Source organism: Musca autumnalis, unplaced genomic scaffold, assembly GCF_047663935.1.
Source record: "Musca autumnalis isolate F117 unplaced genomic scaffold, ASM4766393v1 scaffold_5, whole genome shotgun sequence".
NCBI classification, from domain to species: domain Eukaryota; kingdom Metazoa; phylum Arthropoda; class Insecta; order Diptera; family Muscidae; genus Musca; species Musca autumnalis.
Window position 1 is genome coordinate 193,073,764 of NW_027412088.1, and position 12,082 is coordinate 193,085,845.

Consider the following 12,082-nt stretch of genomic DNA (forward strand, 5'->3'; position numbering starts at 1 on the left):
GAAGAGCTGAGTACGAGCCGCCGTACCTTAAGCGTGTTTACCTATCATCCATAGTCAAGCAGACAGCAAGCCAGTCATGGCTCTCTGCTGTTAAAATTTCTATTACTAAAACTAGAATAAGCCAGTCAGCTAGCTAGCCTACCTTTTGGCAGCTTTTCTAAGTACACTGAAGTACTATTAATTCGCATTTCGCACAACAACAACAACAGCAGCAGGCCATAAACGTTTAACTCCAGCTTAGTTTAGTATTACGTGTATTACTCATATTAAATTTCAGTGTTAGAGCCAGTCCGAGTAAAGCAGAAAACCACAAACAAAATACAATAACAACAAAAATAAAAACAAAAACCGGGACTGAATAAGTATATGATTCCCTACTTCCCTCTGATTATGTACCAAAAATGGATCAATTACTTTCCCGTCAATAATGAAAGTGCTAGATCGCCAATGTGATCCTGATAAAAGCAAGGGAAATAGTATTCAAGAAAAGGCTTCAAAAATACCTTATATCCGCTAATTTGCAATAATGTCCGTATAAATAGAAGTTATCAAAATACTCCACCTTTGTCTTCCAGCAATTACTCACATTTGATATGCCTGATGAGCTGACTAACCACCAGCGAAACGATTGTAGCATATTGCTTGGGCGTATTGGACTTTGCTAGAATTTTTTGAGAATTCAGCTTTTGCATCAGGTCAGTTTAAGTAGGCGTACCCCTGGATTCCATTTTGGGACCTTCATTGTACAACATCTTTGTAAGCGATATTCCGGATCCGCCTACTCGGAATTTGCTACTAGCTTATGAGGCTTATGTTCTAAGCGCTTCTGATGGCGTCAGAAAACACCACTTTGATAATGAATTTTTCGAGATCTCCATGAGTATTTCAACATCTGTAGTCGTCAAGTAAACCCTAATTAATGTTCAGTGGCACTAATAGAGACCTGAAAAGGTCTTCTATGATCTATATAAATCCTAAAGAGGTCTTCTGATATCTACAGAAATCCTCTTCTGTTGTCTACAACAGCTCTTATACTGTCCATAGGAGACACCAAAAGGTCTTATGTTATCTTCAGAAGACCTAAAGAGGCCTTCTGTTGTATAAAAAGACCTCAAGAGGTGTTCTCTTGGCCATATAATATCCACAAAGGAATTCTGCTGTCTAAAGAAATCCTCGAGAGGCCTTCTGTTGTTATAGAAATCCTCAAGAGGGTTTCTGTTGTCTATAGAATACCCCAAAGAAGTGTTATATGGTCCATATGATACCTCAATAGGGTTTCTGTTCTCTACAGAAGGCCTTAAGTGCAGTTATATTGTCCATATAAGACGTAAAGAGGTTTTCTGTTGATTATAGACCTCAAAAGGTCGTCTATTGCTTTTGAAGACTCAGGAGGTCTTCTGTTGTAAAGAGAAGACATCACGTGGTCTCCTGTTGTTTAGAAAAGATCTCAGGAGGTCTTCTGTTGTCCTCGCAGGACCCCAAACGGTGGTCCCTTGTCAATACAAGACCTCAAAAGGTCTCCAGTTGGCCTTGAAGAAGTTTCCTGTTGTCTATGGATGACATCAAGAGGTCTTCAGTTTTCCATAAAAGACCTCATGAGGACTTCTGTTGTCTTTAGAAGACTTCAAGAGGTCTTCTGTTGTTTTTAGAAGACTTCAAGATGTCTTCTGCTGTACTCAGAAGACCTCAAACGGTGTTCCCTTGTCAACAAAAGACCTTAAGAGGTCTTCTGTTGTCTAAAGAAGACCTCAAAACGTCTTCAGTTATCTATAGAAGACCTCAACAAGTCTTCAGTTGGTCTTCAAGAGGTATCCTGTTGTCTATGGATGACATCAAGAGGTCTTCAGTTGTCCATAAAAGACCTCATGAGGACTTCTGTTGTCTGTAGAAGACTTCAAGGGGTCTTCTGCTCTCCTCAGAAGACCTCAAACGGTGTTCCCTTATCAAAAAAAGATCTCAAGAAGTCTTCTGTTGTCTATGGAAGACCTCAAGAGGTCTTCAGTTGTCTATAGAAGACCTCAAGAGGTTATCTGTTGTCTATAGAAGTCCTCAAGAGGTCTTCTGTTGTCTATAGAAGATTTCAAGAATCTTCTGTTGCCTATAGAAGACTTCAAGAGGTCTTCTTCAGAAGACCTCAACCGGTGTTCCCTTGTCAATAAAAGATCTCAAGAGGTCTTCTGTTGTCTATGGAAGACCTCAAGAGGTCTTCAGTTGTCTATACAAGACCTCAAGAGGTCTTCTGTTGCCTATAGAACACTTCAAGAGGTCTTCTTCAGAAGACCTCAACCGGTGTTCCCTTGTCAAAAAAAGACATCAAAAGGTCTGCAGTTGGCCTTGAAGAAGTTTCCTGTTGTCTATGGATGACATCAAGAGGTCTTCAGTTTTTCCATAGAAGACCTCATGAGGACTTCTGTTGTCTTTAGAAGACTTCAAGAGGTCTTCTGCTGTCTTCAGAAGATCTCAACCGGTGTTCTCCTGTCAATAAAAGATCTCAAGAGGTCTTCAGTTGTCTAGAGAAGACCTCAAGAGGTCTTCTGTTGTCTATAGAAGACCTCAAGAGGTCTTCTGTTGTCCATAAAAGACCTCATGAGGACTTCTGTTGTCTGTAGAAGACTTCAAGGGGTCTTCTGCTGTCCTCAGAAGACCTCAAACGGTGTTCCCTTATAAAAAAAGATCTTAAGAAGTCTTCTGTTGTCTATGGAAGACCTCAGGAGGTCTTCAGTTATCTATAGAAGACCTCAAAAGGTCTTCAGTTGGTCTTCAAGAGGTTTTCTGTTGTCTATGGATGACATCAAGAGGTCTTCAGTTGTCCATAAAAGACCTCATGAGGACTTCTGTTGTCTTTAGAAGACTTCAAGAGGTCTTCTGCTATGCTCAGAAGACATCAAACGGTGTTCGCTTGTCAATCAAAGATCTCAAGAGGTCTTCAGTTGTGTATAGAAGACCTCAAACGGTACTCCCTTGTCGATAAAAGACCACAAAAGGTCTTCAGTTGGTCTTCAAGAGGTTTCCTGTTGTCTATGGATGACATCAAGAGGTCTTCAGTTGTCTTAAAAGACCTCATGGGGACTTCTGTTGTCTGTAGAAGACTTCAAGAGGCCTTCTTCAAGAGTCTTCTGTTGCCTATAGAAGACTTCAAGAGGTCTTCTGCTATGCTCAGAAGACATCAAACGGTGTTCGCTTGTCAATCAAAGATCTCAAGAGGTCTTCAGTTGTGTATAGAAGACCTCAAACGGTACTCCCTTGTCGATAAAAGACCACAAAAGGTCTTCAGTTGGTCTTCAAGAGGTTTCCTGTTGTCTATGGATGACATCAAGAGGTCTTCAGTTTTCCATAAAAGACCTCATGAGGACTTCTGTTGTCTTTAGAAGACTTCAAGAGGCCTTCTTCAAGAGTCTTCTGTTGTCTATAGAAGACTTCAAGAGGTCTTCTGCTATGCTCAGATGACATCAAACGGTGTTCGCTTGTCAATCAAAGATCTCAAGAGGTCTTCAGTTGTGTATAGAAGACCTCAAACGGTACTCCCTTGTCGATAAAAGACCACAAAAGGTCTTCAGTTGGTCTTCAAGAGGTTTCCTGTTGTCTATGGATGACATCAAGAGGTCTTCAGTTGTCTTAAAAGACCTCATGGGGACTTCTGTTGTCTGTAGAAGACTTCAAGAGGCCTTCTTCAAGAGTCTTCTGTTGTCTATGGAAGACCTCAAGAGGTCTTCAGTAGTCTATATAAGACCTCAAGAGGTCTTCAGTAGTCTATATAAGACCTCAAGAGGTCTTCAGTAGTATATAGAAGACCTCAAGAGGTCTTCAGTTTTCCATAAAAGACCTCATGAGGACTTCTGTTGTCTTTAGAAGACTTCAAGAGGTCTTCTGCTGTTCTCAGAAGACCTCAAACGGTGTTCCCTTGTCAATAAAAGGCCTCAAGAGGTCTTCAGATGTCTATAGAAGACCTCAAAACGTCTTCAGTTGTCTATAGAAGACCTCAAAACGTCTTCAGTTGTCTATAGAAGACCTCAAAAGGTCTTCAGTTGGTCTTCAAGAGGTTTCCGGCTGTCTATGGATGACATCAAGAGGTCTTCAGTTGTCTTTAAAAGAGTCTTCTGTTGCCTATAGAAGACTTCAAGTGGTCTTCTGCTATGCTCAGAAGACATCAAACGGTGTTCCCTTGTCAATCAAAGATCTCAAGAAGTCTTCTGTTGTCTATGGAAGACCTTACGAGGTCTTCTGTTGTCTATAGAAGACCTCAAGAGATCTCCTGCTGTCTTCAGAAGACCTCAACCGGTGTTCCCTTGTGAATAAAAGATCTCAAGGTTTTCAGTTGTCTTTAAAAGAGTCTTCTGTTGCCTATAGAAGACCTCAAGAGGTCTTCTGCTTTCTTCAGAAGTACTCAAGATGTCTTCTGCTGTCTTCAGAAGATCTCAAGAGTTCTTCTGTTGTCTATGGAAGACCTTACGAGGTCTTCTGTTGTCTATAGAAGACCTCAAGAGATCTCCTGCTGTCTTCAGAAGACCTCAACCGGTGTTCCCTTGTGAATAAAAGATCTCAAGGTTTTCAGTTGTCTATGGACGGTTGCCTATATAAAACTTCAAGAGGTCTTTTGTTTTCTATAGAAGACTTCAAGAGGCCTGCAGTTGTCTATAGAAGACCTAAAGGGGGTTTCTGCTATCTCTAGAAGACCTTAATAAGTCTTCAGTTGTCTATGGAAGACCTCAAGCGGTCTTCAGTTGTCTGCAGAAGACCTCAAGAAGTCATCTGTTGTTTATAGAAGGCCCCAAGAGGTCTTCTGTTGTTTAGAGAAGACCTTAAGAAATCTACAGTGGCTTAGAGAAAACCATCCATAAAATACATCATGAGGTCTTCTGTTGTCTATAGATGACCTCAAACGATGTTCTCTTGTCAATAAAAGATCTCAAGAGTTCTTCTGTTGTCTATGGAAGACCTCAAGAGGTCTTCAGTTGTCTATAGAAGACCTCAAGAGGTTTTTTATGAGACATTCTAATGTTAAGAAAATAGCTGAGGAGGTCTTCTGACATCTACAGAACTTTAACAAGGTTTTCTTAAGGATTTTAAGGAGGCTTCAAAGGGAACTTTTTATGAGGGTGTTTTTAAGATTTTTAAGACTTTAAAAGTTTTTTAATGTCTAGAAGACCTTCAGACGTGTGCTTCTGTCCATACGGGACTTCAAGAGGTCTTCTAAAGTCTAAAGAAGACCTCAAGAGGACCTATAACGGTTTTCCAATATCTAAGAAATCCTCAAAAGGTATTCTTTTGCCCACAGAAGACCTCAAGTGGACCCCTAATGACTTAAAGGTGTCTTCTGATATTTAGAAACGATTTCAAGACGTCTTCCAATATTTAGAGAAGACTTCAACAGGTCTTCTGGTGTCTAGAGAAAACCCTCAAGGAGTTTTCCAATACCTAGAGAAGACCACAAGAGGTCTTCTTTAGTTCATAGAAAACTTCAAGAGGCCTTGAGATGTCTACAGAGGACTTCAGATATATCACATATCTGATATCTCCGAAGAAGATCAAATGTTTAAAGAAGATCTCTAGTTGTCCTTTTTTGTCTACAGATGACCTATTAGAGGACCTCTGGAGGTCTTCTGATATCTAGAGAAGTTTAAATGGATTTTTTCAGGGATTTTAGGAGGCTTTCAGACTAATACTCCACATCCACTAAAGAACTGTATGTTCATTTAATCCACAATGTATGTACTAAGCAGTCTTCCTGTCGTCCGGTAACAATCAGCTTTGCTTCCTCGTACGTCGACGACGTGCATCAGCTGTTAGACTTAAATGATGACTTAAAAATGTATGAACAAAGGGGTGGACAGCAATCCGTTGAACAAATTCGTTGGCATGTTTCACTCTTTTCATTTCCCTCCTATTTGTTTTCGGGCAAATACATATAATTTACGTCTCAACAAGACCTCACTCACTGAGAACTCCTTTGAATAACTAATACCGTGAACTTTCACACTTGCTTGTCATAATCTCCTATAACGATTTTGGAAACAAATATGTTTGTATGTATGTATGGTCACAACATACCCCTTTATGGGAAGTCGCAGACATCGTGAATGAAATCTCTAACAACGCCGAAGACAGGTAGTTCTGTTTTTCCAGGGGTTTTTGATTTCAAAAATAAAACAAATCAAGAACAAAAGAATGGATCTCCTCTTGTCTGCAGTGGCGGCGATGACGTTGTTTGTCATCAACATCTTCACACATCAGCATATAATCAGCTGCAGGCGTTAATGTGATGATCTAGAAGGTCGTTTACATGCCCTCCCCCACCTCTCTCTCTCCTCTTCTTTGTCTAATGTTTTAAACGTAATTTGTTCTTTTGTAAAGAGAACAAGAAAAAGAAAACCACTTTTCCGTGTAATGTTCCGAACGAGTAAACGCATCAAAATGAAGGGAGGAAAGGGTCACGGAAACAAGTAAACTGGAGTAATGAATGTGACGTGCATAAGTGTCTCGTCTCGTCTTGTTGGAACAGCTCACACGTCACTCTGAAGTGTAATGCAATATTTCGAATGGTGTTTAAATGAAAGAAAAGAAATGCAAAGAATGAAAAGAAGACGACGTAATGTGTTGGGGAGGGCTATTACAACACACATTAAATAATGATTGATGGCGGAGGGAATTCCGATGTTTTTAAAGTTTATTAAAATGTTTGGAAGAGTGCTAAAGTGGATCATTATGCCATTTGGAAGCGGTACCGGCTTACAGTGAATCAGAGTTGAATTTTACTTGGCCGCAACACCCCCTCTACCTTTTTAATAAATAACTTTGTTGTTATGGTGGTAAAATGTTGCTAAAATCACTAGAAATCTCTTTCGAAAAATATTTTTTTATTTTGTTTTGGAAAATAATAAAAACTGAAAATAAAAAATAATATTAAAATACAAAATTAAAAATAGGGGAACTTTGGACTCAAATTCTCCACCAAGGCATATTCAACATGTAGTGGTGTTACACCAGCTGTTCGAATATGAAGTGACTTTATAATAAAATTATTTACTATTTACTTTATACGTACATTTCTGAGGGATTTTAGAAAGCTATAAACGGTGGATTTTTCAATGCTATTAGAAGCTCCAAAGAGGACTTTAAACGTGGATTTCTCGAGCTGATTTTTAAAGATATTTAAGTGAGAATATTTCATATGTTTTTTGGAGGCTCGAAAGAAGACTATATACATGGATATTTTACCGATTTTTTGTGGCTCCGAATGTACATTTGTTAGAATATTTTTAGTTATGTCCAAAAAGGACAAAGCACGTAAATATTTTACAAATAGCTATTACATACATACATTTGCTCGGTTCCAGAACCTCTAAATTTGTCGAAAAATTCAAAACTAATGGATTCTTGCAGGTTTTGGAAGAGAGAAAGAGTTGCTATTCTCCAGCCAGAAATGTCAGCAATATTCTACATGTTTGTTTCATATTCCATGTTCCAGCGTGGATACGGTATTTTAAAAATATGTTTTACAAGTTCTGTCTAAAACAATCTTAAGTTAATGTTGAAATCCCCAAAATTTTCGATGACAACTTTAAACAACGACAAGGTCTTATTACAACCAACAAGAGATCAAAGAGATCAAGCAATCAAAAGGTATTGCATGCTTTTAGGCGCAATGATTAAATCATAATAATTAACCTTAATTCAAGAGTACTTGAATTGATTAAATTAAAACATCTACATTTAAGCTGAGGATATACATAAACATTCAGGTCAATACCTACGCGAAACACCCAAACCCACCTTCAAGATGTCTTCTGCGGTAAATAGAAGACTTTAAAAGGTAGAGAAGATTTTAAGGGTATTATGAGATGTGGAGAAGACTTCAAGATTTCTTTTAATGTATACAGCAAAAAGTCTTCTGACGTCTAGAGATCTTCTAATGTATAGAGATTACCTTAATACGTATTTTGTTGTTCATAGAAAACTTCACAACATATTCTGTTGGCTATAGAAGACGTCAAAAGGTGTCTATGGAAAATATCAAAATTTTTTTTTGTTGTCAAAAGAAAATTTCAGGAAGTCTTTCTATGTCTAGAGAAGATCTCAAGAGATCTTTTGTTTTGTTTGTCAAGAGATCTTCTGTTATATAAGGAGTCCTTAAAATACCTCAAAAGGTCTTTTGTGATTAAGAGAAATACTCAAGAAGTCCATCTGCTGTCTAGAGAAGGCCTAAAGAAGACTGCTTTTGTCCATAGAATAATATAAAAGGTGTTCAGTTGTCTAGAGAAGACCTTACGAGGTCTTCTGTTGCCACAACATGGCTTCTGTTGTCTATAGAGGACCTCAAGAAGCCCCGTTGTCTAGAGAAGACCGCAGGAGGTGTTCTGTTGTCTAGAGAAAATCTTATTTTGTCGCTTGAAGGTATCAAGGGGTTTTCAGATGTCTTCATGTCTTCTTTTGTGTACAGAATATGGCAAGGGATAATCTGCTGTTTACAGAAGACCTCAAGAGATCACTTGATGTCTACAGACCTCACGAGGTTTTCGTATGTCTAGAGTCATCTGTTGTCTAGAAGAGACCTCAAGGGGTCCTTTGTTGCCTGGAAAGGACCTAAAGAGGTTTTCTGTTTTCTAGACAAGACGTCAAGTGGTCTTCCGTTGTCTAGTGAAGACCTTACAGGTCTACTGTTGTCTATGGAAGACCCAAGATTACTTGTATTGTCTAGAGAGGACCTCACGGGGTCTTCATTTAACTTGAAAAGATGATGTTCAGTTGTCTATATGAGACCTCAAGAGATCTTCCGATGTCTAGAGGAGTCCACAAGAGGTCTACTAATATCGTAAGGAGACCTCAAAAAGACTTGTTTGTCCATAGAACACCTCAAGAGATGTTCAGTTGTCCACAGCAGACCTTAAGACGTCTCATTTTGTCCATAGACGACCGCAAGAGGTGTTCAGTTGTGTAGAGCAGAATTCAAGAGGTCTTTCCTTGTCTAAAGAAGTCTTCAAGAGGTCTTCTACTATCAAACGAAGACTTAAAGAGGTCTTCGATTGTCCAAAGAGTTCTTCGTGAGGTCCGAAGGAAAGGGTGCTTCGTAAGATCCTTTCCAAAATAAAGGGTGCTTCGTTAGACCCTTTCCAAAATAAAGGCGGCTTTGTTAGACCCTTTTCGTAAGACCCTTTCCAAAATAAAGGGTGCTTCGCTAGACCCTTTTCGTAAGACCCTTTCCAAAATAAAGGGTGCTTCGTTAGACCCTTTTCGTAAGACCCTTTCCAAAATAAAAGGTGCTTCGTTAGACCCTTTTCGTAAGACCCTTTCACAAAATAAAGGGTGCTTCGTTGGACCCTTTTCGTAATACCCTTTCCAAAATAAAGGGTGCATCGTTAGACCCTTTTCGTAAGACCCTTTCCAAAATAAAGGGTGCTTCGTTAGACCCTTTTCGTAAGACTCTTTCCAAAATAAAGGGTGCTTCGTTAGACCCTTTTCGTAAGACCCTTTCCAAAATAAAGGGTGCTTCGTTAGACCCTTTTCGTAAGACCCTTTCCAAAATAAAGGGTGCTTCGTTAGACCCTTTTCGTAAGACCCTTTCCAAAATAAAGGGTGCATCGTTAGACCCTTTTCGTAAGACCCTTTCCAAAATAAAGGGTGCTTCGTTAGACCCTTTTCGTAAGACCCTTTCCAAAATAAAGGGTGCTTCGTTAGACCCTTTTCGTAAGACCCTTTCCAAAATAAAGGGTGCTTCGTAAGACCCTCTGCAAAGGAAAGGTTGCTTCCTAACACCCTTTTCAAAGGAAAGGGTGCTTCGTAAGACCTTTTCCAAAGAAAAGGGTGCTTCGTAAAGCCTTTCCAAAGGAAAGGGTGCTTCATTAGAATCTTTCAAAGGAAATGATGCTTCTTAAGACCATTTCCAAAGGAAAGGATGCTTGGTAAGACCCTTTTCAAAGCAAAGGATGCTTCGTAAGACCCTTTTCAAAGAAAAGGATGCTTCGTAAGACCCTCTCCAAAGGAAAGGATTCTTCGTAAGACCTTTTTCAGAGAATAGGGTGCTTCGTAAGACCTTTTTCAGAGAATAGGGTGCTTCTAAAGACTATTACCAGAGAAGAGGGTGCTTCCCAACACTCTTTCCCGATGCATATAAACCTCAAGAGGTGTTAGATGTCCATAGAAGACCTCGAAAAGAATTCTGTTGTCAGGAGACGGTCATAAGGGGTATTCTTTTGTCCGCAGACTATCCCAAGAATACCTCAAGAGGTTCTCCATTATTTGGAGAAGGTTTCAAGAAGGCCTGTTCAGTTGTCTAGGGCAGACCTCAGAAGGGTTCTAATATCGAAAGAAGACTTAAAATGGTATAATTTCTCAAGAAGTCTTCATTTGTCCATAGAAAAGCTCGAAAATGGTTTTCTGATGCTTAGAGAAGTCCTGCAGAGGTCTTATAATGTCTATAGAAGACCATGGCAGGTCTCCTGCTGTCTAGAGAAGACTTCAAGAGGTCTTCGTAGTCTAGAAAAGGCATCAAGAAGACTTCTTTTGTCTCTAGAAGATCTCAAGAGGTCTTCTTATGTCTAGAGAGGACGTCCAGAGTTATTTTTATACCCTACACCACTATGTGGGGAGGGTATTATAAGTTGGTTTTGGCCAAAAAGTTTGTAACGCATCGAAATAATGGTCGTAGACCCATACTTATATATACCAAAATGAATGTCTCGACGAGCTGAGTCGATCTGGCTATGTGTGTCCGTCCGTCAGTCCGTCCGTCCGTCCGTCTGTCCGTCTGTCCGTCTGTCCGTCTGTCCATCTAAACCTTGTAATCACGCTACAGGTCGCAATTTTGATCGGATCATCACCAAATTTTGGATGTTGATGAGCGTCCCGGAGGGGAAGAAGCCTATTGATTTTGGTGATGGTCGGATAATATTCAGGGGTCGGAATGGGCAAAAAACTTATTTGCGGAAAAAGTCAACGTTTTATTTGAAAGCGAATATCTCCGTATCTATAAGGGGTATATTAAAGGCAAAGCCTGCTAATGAAAGCAGAAAATATCACCTTTACAGCGATGTATGGTAGGTTGTCGTAGGTGGTCAAACAACAAAGATATCGCAATAGTCGCTTATAGAACCCAACTTTGCATTTATTCGATTTTAATTCTAATGACGAATAACACAGCTTTTGTTGGATACTTTCCAAAAACAAAACCATAATATGAAAGTAGAAAATCCTGTCTTTACAATGATGCAAAGTAGGTTAGCGTAGGTGGCCAAATAACGGAGATATCACAATAGTCGGTAATACATCCCATTTTTCCACTTTTAAAGAAATCACGCAGAGGTCGTAATTTTGATCGGATCTTCACCAAATTTTGGGTGTAGATGGGGGGCCCGCAGGGGAAGAAGCCTATTTTTTTGGTGATGGTCGGATACTATTCAGGGGTCGGAATGGGCAAAAAACTTATTTGCGGAAAAAGTCAACGTTTTATTTCAAAGCGAATATCTCCGTATCTATAAGGGGTATATTAAAGGCAAAGCCTGCTAATGAAAGTAGAAAATATCGCCTTTGCAACGATGTAAAGTAGGTTGTTGTCGGTGGTCAAACAACGAAGATATCGCAATAGCCGCTAATAGAACACAACTTTTCATTTTTGCGATTTTAATAATAATGACGAATATGACAGCTTTGGTTGGGGACCTTCCAAAAACAAAGTCTGACGATGAAAGTAGAAAATCCCATCTTTACAGTGATGCAAAGTAGGTTGGCGTAGGTGGCCAAATAACGGAGATATCGCAATAGTCGTTAATACATCCCATTTTTCCATTTCTTTGTAATCACGCTACAGGTCGCAATTTTTATCGGATAGTCACGAAATTTTGGGGGTTATTGAGAGTCCTACAGAGGAAGAAGCCTATTGATTTTGGTGATGGTCGGATAATATTCAGGGGTCGGAAAGGGCAAACAACTTATTGGGAGAAAAAGTCAACGTTTTATTTCAAAGCGAATATCTCCGCTTCTATAAGGGGTATATCAAAAGCAAAACCTGCTGATGAAAGTAGAAAATATCGCCTTTGCAACGATGTAACGTAGGTTGTCGTAGGTGGTAAAACAATGAAGATATCGCAAT